The following is an 11240-nucleotide window of genomic DNA, read 5'->3' on the forward strand; positions in this document are numbered from 1 at the left end:
TTGAACTAAGATTTTTGAATTTAATCTGAAATCAGTATCACTGGTATCAAGCAGCAAAGATTATAGTTGTAAGCTAAGCCCTTACAATCCGAGGGCTATTTTAAATTTTAACTTTTTACAAATTATTAAAGCTGCATTTTTACCAGATCAACTAAGGTGAGCAAATTAAAAGGAAGGGGAAAGACAAAGCTTATCCCCAGGACCCCTGACGTACGTTTCACAAAAAACGCTTCCTCAGAGGGGTGTGGAGCTGCTGCAAAATGCTCTATTTATGAGTCATTAAGACTCTCCTCCGGTGTTGGAGTGGATGTCCCTTGATTGCCAGAGTTACATTTTCATTGGCTCATACAAATGTCAGTCACAGAAGTAACTGGTGATAGGGTACATAGAAGGATTGGAATTCAAAACGTCACGCTGCGTCCAAAAATGGGCGTTGTTGTTTACATTGACATTTATTGAACAAATCTCATTGGAGGATTGATCAACCATATGTTATGCTGATGTCTATCGTTGCTTATCTGACATGTCAATGCGAGGTATACTGCAGTAACTTAACAAATTAGATCGCTTACCATAAATAGATAGATCGTGTTAATATATCCCTTGTATATAAACAAACATTGCACTTAGGGAATACGTTTAGTAAAATTGCTGTCCGAAATAATCATACCTGGATACGGGGGATAGTGCATATAAGTGCATATAAATGAGAATCGGCATATCATATCTCCCATTAGATATTACTAAACAGTATGCAGCGGTGGTTATTATTGATGGATGTGATGAATCTGCTCATTAACATTTTTTCCGTCTATACAAGTGCACTGCTATATACGCTAACATTAATGTTATGTCTGGAGTGGGCGTGTTTGTTTATATTCACTTCTGTAGTAACGATCTTATTGGCTGATCACTTATAACATATGTTAACACATGAATCTAGAACATGGAGTAGTTATTGACAGATCTAAGCGTATATTATGATCTATAAGATTTGATTTTGTTTTAGTCCGCTGTTGGCTTATGTGAGTGATATATAGGAATAAGATATATCTACACGAAAACCAATTACTTAGTCTAATCTGGGTGAACTGCTTATACATTTAATTCCCATGTAAAATTCTAAAAAGAAAAGAAAGGTTACATAAAAGGCACCACTGTTTGTTGGAGAATGAACAGATACCAGGGATGAATTGTTGAGATGTTAATATTATTGTAGGCACAAATATGGTATGATGCCTCTTATTGGAACATGTATATCCGAGATAGCCTTTAGTTCATATTAGTTACCTATTCGGTTATATTTCCAAAGTGGAATAGTATACTTAGGTTTATTAAAAGTGAATAGTATACTTAATTATAATGAGATATTATTGTTCTCAGTAATACAAATGCTAATTTTGTATACAATGTTCAGGTCAGATCACTTTATCATTAATAGGTGAAAAAATTATTATGAACAAAAATAGACGTGAAAATAAAACATAAAAATAAAATGTGTGAAGAGTGCTATGGTGTGTGAAAGAATAAAGTTACATAATAAAATTAACATAAAAAGGGGGGGGAGACAAAGGTGAGACATGCCTAATCTAGTGTGTATATATTCACTGGATGAAATCTGCTTATACAAAATGTATAGGCTAACATGTGTACCGTGTGTGAATAAATAAACAAGTCGATTATAACTCTAAATGAATTTAGCTTATACGAAGTGTACAGGGTGACATGTGTACCATTCTGTGAATTAAATAGGCGAGTTAAAGTGTAGTACCCTTAACCTAGAAATTAGGGTAGTGTGGTGATTGTCAGATCAATATAAGTGAAATCTGGAATAAGCCAGAAATTTTTTTTTAAAATACGTGATAAGACAAAGCAGTAATGAAAAGTGATACCCCATTTCATTTATAAATATACAAAGTAATTGTTGAAGTCATTCATGCCATTAGGTTTTACAGAGTTTAAACGGTAAATCCATTTACATTCAAGTTTGAGTAATGTCTTCTCCAGATTGCCTCCTCGTATTCCCAGTGAGGCTTTCTGAATGACCATATATTTCAGATTGCTAGTGGAACACTTGTGATGTATTTGGAAGTGTTTTGCTACAGAAGTTAACTTTTTGCCACGGGCTTCATCCTTGTTGGCATTTTTTATGTTGTTAGCATGTTCAAGAATACGTACCCTGATCTCCCGGGTTGTCATGCCAACATAGATCATTTTGCATTGGCAAAAAAGAGCATACACAACCGCAATAGTTCTACAGGAGAAATGAGAAGCTAAATTATATAACTGGCCATCTTTGTCTTGAATGGTTTTTGACTTCATTACGTATGGGCATGCTGAGCAAGTCCCACATGGAAACATCCCTGGATCAGTGTCCTTTTTCTTAAAGGCTCTTACATAGTGGCTAGAGACGAGTCTATCCCTGAGATTTGTGGGTCTTTTGTACCCAATTGAAATTCTGTCACCGATGTTTTCCTTCAGAGAGGGATCATTTTGCAGAATTTTCCAGTGTTGGTTGATTATTTTAGTTATTTCTGACATTTGTGGGTTATATGTAGTGATTAATCTTGGATTAGACTCACTAGTATTTTTGACCTTGGGAATGAGTAAATTTTCTCTGTGGGTATTTAGGGCCTTATATTTGGCTCGTTTGACTGCTTTTTTGCTATAGCCTCGTGCCATAAGTCTGTCCATTAAGTTTTTGCTTTCCGTGAGATATATGTCAGTGCTGGAACAGTTACGTCTTAGGCGCAGAAATACCCCGAAGGGGATAGCCTTAAGGGTACATGGTGGATGAGCACTAGACCTATGTAATAGAGTGTTAGTCGCTGTTTCTTTTCGGTAAATGGTGGTGTTAATGTAACCATCTTCTTTCTTGAATATGGTTATATCCAGAAAGGAAATTTTATGTTGATCGGCTGAATATGTTAATTTGATGTTTTTATTATTCATGTTTATTTTGTTCATGAATTGATCTAATTCCAGAGATGTTCCTTGCCATATGAATAAGACATCATCTATATATCTTATCCATAGCGGAATATGATCAGTATGATGTTGTAGTTCAGTTGAGAATACATTAAAGAGCTCCCAGTACCCCAAAAACAGATTGGCATATGTAGGTGCGCAGGCCGTACCCATCGCGGTACCCTGCGTCTGTAAATAGTACCTATCGTTAAAGGTGAAGAAATTATGTGTCAAGATAAACTGCAGTAGTTGGATTACAAAATTATTATGATCATCATTGTCATTTGTATTTGTTGACAAGAAATACTTGATGGCTGCTATTCCATCTGTGTGTCTGATATTAGTGTAGAGTGACTCTACATCTGCAGTTACAAGCCACATGTCATCAGAGAGCTGAATATTTTGTAATATTTGCAATACCTCCATGGTATCACGGACATATGAAGGTAATGTATTTAAGTACTCTCTTAATCTTTGGTCGACATATCTGCTGGCCTTTTCTGTTAGATTTTCATTCCCAGAAACGATAGGTCTGCCAGGGGGTATTTGGGAGTTCTTGTGCACCTTTGGTAAGAAATATAACGTAGCGACTTTAGGGTGATCTACAGTTAAATACTTTTTCTCAGTATTGGTAATGATATTGTCTGTCCAGGCTTGTTTGACTAAGTTGTTATATTGTGTCAAATATGAGCTTTGAGGATTAAAGATCAATTGTTTATAGCAGGTAGAATTGGATAGCTGTCTGGAGGCTTCGTCTATATACATTTTGGATGGCCACAATACCACATTCCCACCCTTGTCAGACGGCTTTATAGTGATGTCTTTCCAAGATTCAATCTCATTCAGAGCTTTAAATTCTGATATTGTCAAATTGTGATTCTTTCGAGTAACAGGCAATTGCTCAATTTGATTACAGACCATTTTACAGAATACCTGAATTTCAGGTGAAGCAGTCAAACGAGCCAAATATAAGGCCCTAAATACCCACAGAGAAAATTTACTCATTCCCAAGGTCAAAAATACTAGTGAGTCTAATCCAAGATTAATCACTACATATAACCCACAAATGTCAGAAATAACTAAAATAATCAACCAACACTGGAAAATTCTGCAAAATGATCCCTCTCTGAAGGAAAACATCGGTGACAGAATTTCAATTGGGTACAAAAGACCCACAAATCTCAGGGATAGACTCGTCTCTAGCCACTATGTAAGAGCCTTTAAGAAAAAGGACACTGATCCAGGGATGTTTCCATGTGGGACTTGCTCAGCATGCCCATACGTAATGAAGTCAAAAACCATTCAAGACAAAGATGGCCAGTTATATAATTTAGCTTCTCATTTCTCCTGTAGAACTATTGCGGTTGTGTATGCTCTTTTTTGCCAATGCAAAATGATCTATGTTGGCATGACAACCCGGGAGATCAGGGTACGTATTCTTGAACATGCTAACAACATAAAAAATGCCAACAAGGATGAAGCCCGTGGCAAAAAGTTAACTTCTGTAGCAAAACACTTCCAAATACATCACAAGTGTTCCACTAGCAATCTGAAATATATGGTCATTCAGAAAGCCTCACTGGGAATACGAGGAGGCAATCTGGAGAAGACATTACTCAAACTTGAATGTAAATGGATTTACCGTTTAAACTCTGTAAAACCTAATGGCATGAATGACTTCAACAATTACTTTGTATATTTATAAATGAAATGGGGTATCACTTTTCATTACTGCTTTGTCTTATCACGTATTTTAAAAATTTTTCTGGCTTATTCCAGATTTCACTTATATTGATCTGACAATCACCACACTACCCTAATTTCTAGGTTAAGGGTACTACACTTTAACTCGCCTATTTAATTCACAGAATGGTACACATGTCACCCTGTACACTTCGTATAAGCTAAATTCATTTAGAGTTATAATCGACTTGTTTATTTATTCACACACGGTACACATGTTAGCCTATACATTTTGTATAAGCAGATTTCATCCAGTGAATATATACACACTAGATTAGGCATGTCTCACCTTTGTCTCCCCCCCCTTTTTATGTTAATTTTATTATGTAACTTTATTCTTTCACACACCATAGCACTCTTCACACATTTTATTTTTATGTTTTATTTTCACGTCTATTTTTGTTCATAATAATTTTTTCACCTATTAATGATAAAGTGATCTGACCTGAACATTGTATACAAAATTAGCATTTGTATTACTGAGAACAATAATATCTCATTATAATTAAGTATACTATTCACTTTTAATAAACCTAAGTATACTATTCCACTTTGGAAATATAACCGAATAGGTAACTAATATGAACTAAAGGCTATCTCGGATATACATGTTCCAATAAGAGGCATCATACCATATTTGTGCCTACAATAATATTAACATCTCAACAATTCATCCCTGGTATCTGTTCATTCTCCAACAAACAGTGGTGCCTTTTATGTAACCTTTCTTTTCTTTTTAGAATTTTACATGGGAATTAAATGTATAAGCAGTTCACCCAGATTAGACTAAGTAATTGGTTTTCGTGTAGATATATCTTATTCCTATATATCACTCACATAAGCCAACAGCGGACTAAAACAAAATCAAATCTTATAGATCATAATATACGCTTAGATCTGTCAATAACTACTCCATGTTCTAGATTCATGTGTTAACATATGTTATAAGTGATCAGCCAATAAGATCGTTACTACAGAAGTGAATATAAACAAACACGCCCACTCCAGACATAACATTAATGTTAGCGTATATAGCAGTGCACTTGTATAGACGGAAAAAATGTTAATGAGCAGATTCATCACATCCATCAATAATAACCACCGCTGCATACTGTTTAGTAATATCTAATGGGAGATATGATATGCCGATTCTCATTTATATGCACTTATATGCACTATCCCCCGTATCCAGGTATGATTATTTCGGACAGCAATTTTACTAAACGTATTCCCTAAGTGCAATGTTTGTTTATATACAAGGGATATATTAACACGATCTATCTATTTATGGTAAGCGATCTAATTTGTTAAGTTACTGCAGTATACCTCGCATTGACATGTCAGATAAGCAACGATAGACATCAGCATAACATATGGTTGATCAATCCTCCAATGAGATTTGTTCAATAAATGTCAATGTAAACAACAACGCCCATTTTTGGACGCAGCGTGACGTTTTGAATTCCAATCCTTCTATGTACCCTATCACCAGTTACTTCTGTGACTGACATTTGTATGAGCCAATGAAAATGTAACTCTGGCAATCAAGGGACATCCACTCCAACACCGGAGGAGAGTCTTAATGACTCATAAATAGAGCATTTTGCAGCAGCTCCACACCCCTCTGAGGAAGCGTTTTTTGTGAAACGTACGTCAGGGGTCCTGGGGATAAGCTTTGTCTTTCCCCTTCCTTTTAATTTGCTCACCTTAGTTGATCTGGTAAAAATGCAGCTTTAATAATTTGTAAAAAGTTAAAATTTAAAATAGCCCTCGGATTGTAAGGGCTTAGCTTACAACTATAATCTTTGCTGCTTGATACCAGTGATACTGATTTCAGATTAAATTCAAAAATCTTAGTTCAACTTAGGTGCAGTGTTTTTAATCTTTAGCTTCTGCTAAGTGTATGTGTGGTTAAATTTTGATTTAATAAACTTTAGTGTGTGAATGAATAAACATTTTTTTCTAAATTAAAACTACTTAGCCTTGATTCAGTTAGGGCAATGGTGGAAATTTCCCTCACAGATTTAAGTTACCTACTTCTACTTGTAAGCCTATTTACAATTATTTATTAGAATATGTATGTAAACTGTAAGCGCGATTGTACTAATCTTCTATCTAATTTTAAGATTGCTATCGCGCGTTTTCAATATTCATATTTACATTATATTAAGAATGCGCAATCCCGATCACAATATTAATATTTCATTATATTGTAATCGTCCTGTTGCGTTTTGCATATCTCACAATATTACGACTCCGATTGTGCGATCATGTTTTACTTATGATATTACGATTGCACTGTTGCAAACGAATTCTATATTAAAATTAATATAGAACGCATTTGCTACAGTGCGATTGCAATATCATAAGTAAAACATGATTGCACAATCTCAATATTGTAAAATATTCAAAACGCAGCATCGCAATTACAATATTGTGAAATATTAATATTGCAATTGTGCATTATCAATATAATGTAAATATGAATACTGAGAACGCACAATAGCAATCTTAAAATAAGTGCCTAAGGACACAATACAAGATTAGTACAATCACCCTTACAGTTATAGTTATAATAGGAAGTTTTTATTTTTTTTTGTATTTTTTAACAAAGTTGATTGCAGATATGACGAATATATAGGCATTCCGTGGGAGTTTACTGGGCGTTCCATGGGCGTAACCTGTATTTTAATGGAGAAACATCACCGTGGGTTTCTAATATTCAAAGCACTGTCCTCCATCTTAACTATCCCTTTTCAGCCATATCAGTCTCATCAGCATTTTTTATTTTTGCGAATGCACAGTATATTTTGTGTACAGAGCAACTCCTATGGGAGACACATCACCACTCATCAGAACAACAAGATTCAAACCACTTTTTTAGAATATATTGACAGAGCAATGGACTGCGTGCCTGTGAACCCAAAAATGATTTTTTTTTCGTCGGCCTGACAATGTTTTGAATATTGGGGGGGGGGGGCCTTAGAGATGCCACATTATTCTATCTCCAGATGTTAGCGCTCCTGAGGCTTTTTCTCTAGTGATAACCTTTTGATTCAAACTTGTAATATGAGAGCAAGAATAGAAGCATTATTGATTTAAATTGATCTGTGTTAACACTCAATATTGCTAATATTTTTACGTGTTATGTTAATTGTTACCTCAGTCAGGTTACATCAGAATTAAGATGCACCATGTATTCCAAACTCTGAGTGCCCCTTTTCAGTCTTGTTTCGAATCCTCTGTGTCCTCACGCTGACCGGTATTCGTTAGTATGTTTGCCAAGTTCCTTCCAGGTGTTTAGGTCATGTGATTACTACTGACCAATAGCAGTGATAAGGATCAGAGAATATACTCCATACTTCAAACTGTACTTGACAGCGTAGTTAAAGAAAGATTCAATTCACAAAGCTTGTGAAAAGAAGGTGTCAAGTGCCAAAATGTTTTGCCCTAACGCTTTCTCAAGGCTGGCAACATACAAGCATAAATCGTTCTTAAATAGAGCTTCTTTCATCCATATTGACTCTTTTGCTATGTGTAGTGTATTTAAGGAGGTTTAGTTCATTCTCCACAGTAATGGCAGATTAAGTCTGCAACATTTTAGAATTTGATTTCTTCTATACAAATACTTATGTCTGCCCATGTTTTTAAAGGCAAAAAAAATGACAAACAATTAAATGAAAAAAAGCCTATCAATTCAGGATCAACTGAATTGAAAGTTAAGAAGTCATAAGACTGCTGCTCCTTAATCTGTCCGCCATCTAAAAGGTGGCAGATTGATATCATCCCAATCCGATATGTTCAGGATAATTGACAGCCCCTGCTTGTGGCTGACTGGCCGCCAGTGAGCAGGGGGCGGCATTGCGCATGCATTGTTAAATACGGACAGTGTATGCTGTCTGCCCGCAGCGATGTCCAGTGGACATGATTCGTTGCAGCAAATCATGTCCACTTGACCAATGTTAAATAGAGCCCATTTTCTGTACACTGTCTGAACGAATCCTGTTTTGTGTATTATGTTAAATATAACCCTCTCCTTTTTTTTTAAATTTAAGTATATTCTCAGGGTTTTCAGAAATGCACTCAAATCAATTTCTGCATTTAGTTCCAATGGGGTTAGGCTTTTAAATGTATAGATTAATTCTGCCTCTCTTCTTAGTAGTTGGTTCTCATAATTAACTCCTCTCCATTTTTTTTTACCTTTCATAATCCCCAATACTTAACACTTTTGGTGTTTCTTCCATGAACCTTTCTAAAATGTCTATAAATGATCTGCTCTGTATCATCTTTTTATATTTCCCAAAGGTTTTCTCTAATTCATTCTCTTAGGGTCCTTGTTGTTTCCCATATGTACTCTTTCTACATTCACACTCAATATCGTATACAGGGAGTGCAGAATTATTAGGCAAGTTGTATCTTTGAGGATTAATTTTATTATTGAACAACAACCATGCTCTCAATTAACCCAAAAAACTCATTAATATCAAAGCTGAATAGTTTTGGAAGTAGTTTTTAGTTTGTTTTTAGTTATAGCTATTTTAGGGGGATATCTGTGTGTGCAGGTGACTATTACTGTGCATAATTATTAGGCAACTTAACAAAAAACAAATATATACCCATTTCAATTATTTATTTTTACCAGTGAAACCAATATAACATCTCAACATTCACAGATATACATTTCTGACATTCAAAAACAAAACAAAAACAAATCAGTGACCAATATAGCCACCTTTCTTTGCAAGGACACTCAAAAGCCTGCCATCCATGGATTCTGTCAGTGTTTTGATCTGTTCACCATCAACATTGCGTGCAGCAGCAACCACAGCCTCCCAGACACTGTTCAGAGAGGTGTACTGTTTTCCCTCCTTGTAAATCTCACATTTGATGATGGACCACAGGTTCTCAATGGGGTTCAGATCAGGTGAACAAGGAGGCCATGTCATTAGATTTTCTTCTTTTATACCCTTTCTTGCCAGCCACGCTGTTGAGTACTTGGACGCGTGTGATGGAGCATTGTCCTGCATGAAAATCATGTTTTTCTTAAAGGATGCAGACTTCTTCCTGTACCACTGCTTGAAGAAGGTGTCTTCCAGAAACTGGCAGTAGGACTGGGAGTTGAGCTTGACTCCATCCTCAACCCGAAAAGGCCCCACAAGCTCATCTTTGATGATACCAGCCCAAACCAGTACTCCACCTCCACCTTGCTGGCATCTGAGTCGGACTGGAGCTCTCTGCCCTTTACCAATCCAGCCACGGGCCCATCCATCTGGCCCATCAAGACTCACTCTCATTTCATCAGTCCATAAAACCTTAGAAAAATCAGTCTTGAGATATTTCTTGGCCCAGTCTTGACGTTTCAGCTTGTGTGTCTTGTTCAGTGGTGGTCGTCTTTCAGCCTTTCTTACCTTGGCCATGTCTCTGAGTATTGCACACCTTGTGCTTTTGGGCACTCCAGTGATTTTGCAGCTCTGAAATATGGCCAAACTGGTGGCAAGTGGCATCTTGGCAGCTGCACGCTTGACTTTTCTCAGTTCATGGGCAGTTATTTTGCGCCTTGGTTTTTCCACATGCTTCTTGCGACCCTGTTGACTATTTTGAATGAAACGCTTGATTGTTCGATGATCACGCTTCAGAAGCTTTGCAATTTTAAGAGTGCTGCATCCCTCTGCAAGATATCTCACTATTTTTTACTTTTCTGAGCCTGTCAAGTCCTTCTTTTGACCCATTTTGCCAAAGGAAAGGAAGTTGCCTAATAATTATGCACACCTGATATAGGGTGTTGATGTCATTAGACCACACCCCTTCTCATTACAGAGATGCACATCATCTAATATGCTTAATTGGTAGTAGGCTTTCGAGCCTATACAGCTTGGAGTAAGACAACATGCATAAAGAGGATGATGTGGTCAAAATACTAATTTGCCTAATAATTCTGCACTCCCTGTATAACCCCTTTGTTCATACACCTGATTGTATCTTCAATTAAGAATTATTCTCTTGTGGTAGTAATTTTAACCAATTTATTTTTTGAATGTATGTCTTCATCCAAAGAACAATTGCACAGGAAGAAGCCGCACAGCTGATCCCCATACAAATCAACCTCTTTTTGAGGTTTTTGTTTTTTTAAGGGTGCTAATATGTCTGAAATTTTTAGCTCCTCTGTATATGAATTTTGTCTTATCTGCTAAAATGTTTCAGAAAATTGGATCCAATTTCAGGATATGCCAATGTTTGATTATGATAGATATATTCTACTCTTATAATTTTATGAATGACATACTGCATCTATTTGATCCATATCCAGTTCTTTCTTATCAGTCTTATTTTTATGATTATAGTGTTTTTCTCTGTTTCCTTGGACTCTTTAATGCTTTTCTTAACTACAATTTCTTCATACCCTTTTTCATACAATCTTCTATCTAGTAATTTAATTTTATCATCATAAATATTTATATGTGAACAATTCCTCCTCACTCTCAGACCTTGTCCTTTGGGGATGTTGTTCAACCACATGTAATTATTTGTGT

The sequence above is a fragment of the Bombina bombina genome, chromosome 9, assembly GCF_027579735.1.
Source record: "Bombina bombina isolate aBomBom1 chromosome 9, aBomBom1.pri, whole genome shotgun sequence".
Classification (NCBI taxonomy): domain Eukaryota; kingdom Metazoa; phylum Chordata; class Amphibia; order Anura; family Bombinatoridae; genus Bombina; species Bombina bombina.